This window comes from Octopus bimaculoides, chromosome 5, assembly GCF_001194135.2.
Source record: "Octopus bimaculoides isolate UCB-OBI-ISO-001 chromosome 5, ASM119413v2, whole genome shotgun sequence".
Classification (NCBI taxonomy): Eukaryota; Metazoa; Mollusca; class Cephalopoda; order Octopoda; family Octopodidae; genus Octopus; species Octopus bimaculoides.
The window spans coordinates 70359866-70364163 of NC_068985.1; the positions used below are offsets into that span (position 1 = coordinate 70359866).

A 4298-nucleotide genomic window follows, 5' to 3' on the forward strand; every position below is an offset into this window, starting at 1 on the left:
TATATATATATATATATATGTATGTATGTATGTATGTATGTATATAGTGTATACACATGCACATATTTATACAGACACATACATACACGGAGATGGACACATATATATATATATACATGTATGCATGTATGTGCACATTAGCTTTGTTTACACTTTCATCTGTTTACTTATTCATACGGACATTTCTGTGTTTATTTTGTTGCTTGTGTTTCATATTTTTGTAATCGTTCATCGTATTTTGTTTTCTTTTGTATTATTATGTCAGCTGATTTTAATTAATTATGATTAAGCCCTGTACACTGCCATACTGAGGAAATCAATTAATAATTTGCATGGCTTGGAGAAGCAATATTACATTAACAAGCATGAAAACTTAATAACACTAATATTTCAACAGTTGACTAATACAGTTATCGTGCGACGATAATGAACTAATTGTTATTGTGACTAATTACAGTTGATATTATGAGTCAGTCCATCGCAGAGCAGTGATATCCGCGAGGGAATATAAAATAAAATAAAAATAAAATGTATAGATGAGGTGGGAATAGACGTTTAGAAGTTTCATCTCTTCCTCTTGTTATAGCTATTGTCAATATTGTCAGTATCGTCGCTGTTGTTGTTATCATTGTTATTAATAACGTTGCCTTAATGTTATCGCGGAGCTGTTGTTGCTTTTAATGTTTATCTAATTGCTGCTGTTAAACAGTGTGGGGGTGAATTGGCAAAAACACTACGGCAGCTCACTATGATTTTCTTTTCTTTTTATCTCCATTTATTTATTTCATTATTTATTTTCGTACTTCTACCTTCTGCGTTCCAATCCTTCTGGCTTTCATTTAGAATTTGCATTCTTCTGGAGCCTGTAAAGATAACAGTAGAGCAATGCGTGTCAATTCAATCCGCGATAGTGCAGCCTTTGCCTTATGAATCTGGTGCCCTCTCAAGTCACGACGAAATCAACATGACTACATGTGAATATCAAAAGCGAATGATGTAGCGTTAGTATTCGTCTTTGATTTCGCTGATGTTGCATATGTCAACAGGCATTAACGTCACAACAGCTCTTTGTACGCACAAACTCACACACACACACATATATCTATGTATGAATCTTTTATCTTTTAATCATTGACTTGCTTCGGTCACTGGACAGCGGCCATGCTGGGGTAGCTCCTTGAAAGGCTTAGTCGAACAAATCGACTACAGGACATTTTTAAGCGAGGCACTTATTTTATTGGACGTTTTGACGAAGCGCTGGTTACATATACGTAAACAAACAAACACTGGTTGCCAAGCAGTGGTAGGGACAAACAAGCGCACACAAACGCACACATACACTCACAAATGTATCTATTGGACGGGCTTGTTTCTGATGCCAAATCTACTCACTAGGCTTTGGTCGACCTGGGTATATATTACAAGACACTTGCCAGCAGTACCACGCAGTGGGTCTAAACCCAGAACTATATGGTTGAGAATCAATCTTCCTTCCACTCAACCACAACTTGCCAGTGATTCTGTGGATATACTGTAACATACATATTCGTCAAATACGCATTGAGAAAATAAGTACAAGCCTGTAAGATAATTGCAGTTGTGTACGTACACGGCTAAACCTTTGAAGCCTGAACCCTCTCAATTTATGTGCATTATTATAATTTCAATAATTACCTTATTACTGTTGTGATAAATAAGCATATTTTAGCATGATAGTAACTAAAATAAGACTTGAGCAGTGACGTTTCTCACATGCATTATTGGTAGAATTGTTTTCGCTGGCACAGTGAAACTTTAATATTTTCCTTTTTCATGCATTATGACTTATAATATGTAAGTGATGAAAGACTGGAACATTAATTATAAAATGAATTACATGCATGGAAAATAAATATAATATTTGAATAATGTAATACAATATAGGATAAATCAATTAAAAAGCATCTTATACACAGGAATTTAAAATAAAATGCTTTCGTGCATTAGGACATATCTGATTGATGACTGGAAACTGAAGCATCAAGATTGTTCACGAAAATCATTTAAAAATCGAGAGAGTCTCCTTGTTTTTTTATGCCGTAAAACAATACAATTTGAAACTCAATTCGAATGGATTGAATTATAAAGATAAGCGAAATCACTCTAGAACGGAAATAAACTATTCTTCGAAAATAGCCAAAATTATATAATTGCATGTAAAAGAAAATGTCGAAGCATTAATATTTATACATTGAAATTATCTAATTCTCTATATTCTTGTTCCAATATATATATATCAAATGATAAAAATTTACACATGAAAAATAACCACTCAAGGCATTACGGGTAAATATCCATTGATGACGCAATAGCTGAACAGGTTACTCAATAAGTGGGATGTACAATGGCAGAATGGCGTAAATAAAGATGCAGTGACGTAACAGTGACCTCATTCCTTACACTCTTCTATCTAGTCTCCTTGCACTCTCTCTTTCATTCTTTCATTCATTCTCTCTCTCTCTCTCTCTCTCTCTTTTTATTTTTCTCATTTCCCTATTATGACCACCAAACGTCATCAGCACCAAGGCTAAAAATAACCTACGCCACTAACACACACACATTACCAAAATTTAAGTCTACTCCAAGATCCACATCAGCCTGTTTACTGCTGTTTGCCACATCGCACGGGCGAAACTAGGGAGAGAGGAGAAAAAGAAATGAAGAGATTTTCGAAGCCATTAAAAAAAAACGTAGGTTATTTTTAGCCTTGGTGCTGATGACGTTTGGTGGTCATAATAGGGGATTCCTTGTTGCTAGATTACCCATGTTGAAACAAGATTATAAAATTTGTGGGAAAGACATGTTCAATTATTTCGATTATTGACATGGGCATAAATTCGTGAACTCGACCATCGCTGGCTTTGAGTTTGTATGTAAAGAAAAATCACTCAATACCAAAGATAACGTTATTCTAACATAATTGCAAGGCCAAAAATAAAGAAAACAGTATGTTATATTGACATCAGAACATGACTGCCTCTTATCTGATCAATGACAGAAACATCCAGTAAAAATATTTTTTTCATTTTGTTTCTTTTACCATGTTTTCTGTATTAATTCCTATCGTACTAAAGGGTTTTGTATTGAGTTCAAATACAGCTAGAATTGCTTTTGCTCTTCGTCATTGCTAATTCTTCACCAGCGATACAGGGAGTTCGATTCTGTCATTATTCCCGATATTCAACTTCTACTTATAAAAGTTGTAAGCAATTTTTTTGGTTTCGCTTGGAATCCCAGCGTTTTCTATACAGAATGAGCCTCGATCAAGGTCAATACGTAAAACAAGAAAGCCTGTACACCAAGTATCTCTGTTGTATCACCACCGGCATACAGTCGATGATGTTTAAAGACTGAATGTGCATAAATCTATCAGGAAAGAAAGAATTTTTTTTTAAATCATACATGATTCCAATTTAACTAAATATTTATATTGGTCTATTCTATTCTGAAGCCTTATTAATACTTCCGTTAACTGCTTACCTTCTTTTTTATGTAATTTGAATTTCTTTTCCGATTCCTTCCATTCTGACGTGTTTTTGTCCTATTCCTTAAAAGGCGGCGAGCTGGCAGAATCGTTAGCGTGCCGGGCAAAATGCTTATCGGCATTTCGTCTGTCTTTACCTTCTTCATTCATATTGCGCCGAGGTTGAGTTTCATCCTTTCGGGGTCGATAAAACGAGTACCAGTTCAGTACTGGGATGGATTACATCGATTTATCCCCCACCTTCCTCGAAACTGCTGGACTTGGACCACAATTTGAAACCAATATATTCTAACCAAACTTCATCTATTCCATCTACTGTAACCAAATATAATTTAATGAAATCTAACTAGTCTAACTTAAACTACCTTAAATTTATTAGATTGGAGTTGGTTAGCATTCAAAAAGAAAGATTCGGTAGTCTGATGGCTTATATTGTCGTCAAATTTGAAATATTTGAAAATTGATGATTTAAAAGATAAAAACCAATGATTTAGTTTGTCTTATTAAACACGTAATGGTGATGACGTCATAGTAGAATATTTTTCTTGTTTTCAAATTGTCTGAGAAATGAAACAGCCATTTGTGGTATGTCTCTCTTGTGTGTATTAGATATATACTGCTGAAATTTTAAGAAAGTCATTCTATTATTCTATGGAGCTACACTAAGTTGCTTATATTTAAGCTTGATATTTATATTTTACAGAATATATGATTATATGGTTACATGTCAGTGTTCTGTTTACGGGTAAATTGCTGTTACTTATTTTATAAGATG

The 4298-nt window shown here is 34.1% G+C and overlaps 1 long non-coding RNA gene across 2 annotated transcripts; it reads right to left on the reverse strand.

Annotated features, from left to right (window-relative positions):
* Nucleotides 1-474: 474 nt before the first annotated feature.
* On the reverse strand, nt 475-3965 carry LOC106874458 (uncharacterized). Of its 2 annotated transcripts, none has more exons than XR_001410008.2 (3): nt 3520-3965; nt 1675-1848; nt 475-863 (listed from the first exon to the last, which is right to left on the reverse strand). It is a non-coding gene; the product is annotated as an uncharacterized LOC106874458 (long non-coding RNA). The 2 variants fall into 2 exon arrangements; XR_001410009.1 differs by lacking the exon at nt 3520-3965 and adding an exon at nt 2295-2374.
* Nucleotides 3966-4298: the final 333 nt, after the last annotated feature.